Source organism: Corythoichthys intestinalis, chromosome 9 (assembly GCF_030265065.1).
Source record: "Corythoichthys intestinalis isolate RoL2023-P3 chromosome 9, ASM3026506v1, whole genome shotgun sequence".
NCBI lineage: Eukaryota > Metazoa > Chordata > Actinopteri > Syngnathiformes > Syngnathidae > Corythoichthys > Corythoichthys intestinalis.
Genome location: NC_080403.1, coordinates 17,021,576 through 17,021,781, shown reverse-complemented (window position 1 = coordinate 17,021,781; position 206 = coordinate 17,021,576).

Here is a 206-nt window from a genome sequence, read left to right as displayed (position 1 = left end):
TAAACAATGAGGTTAAATGCTGATAGCATTTACTAGTACAAAACAATAGTAAACAGATTCAGAACACTGACTTTGACTTTCCAACAATATTCAAAACAATTCTTTAAAAAAAATTGGCATTAAAGCATTATTATTATAGTATACTACTATATACACTATAATAGTAGTATAATAATTATATTGATTCATTGCCAATCATAGTTGAT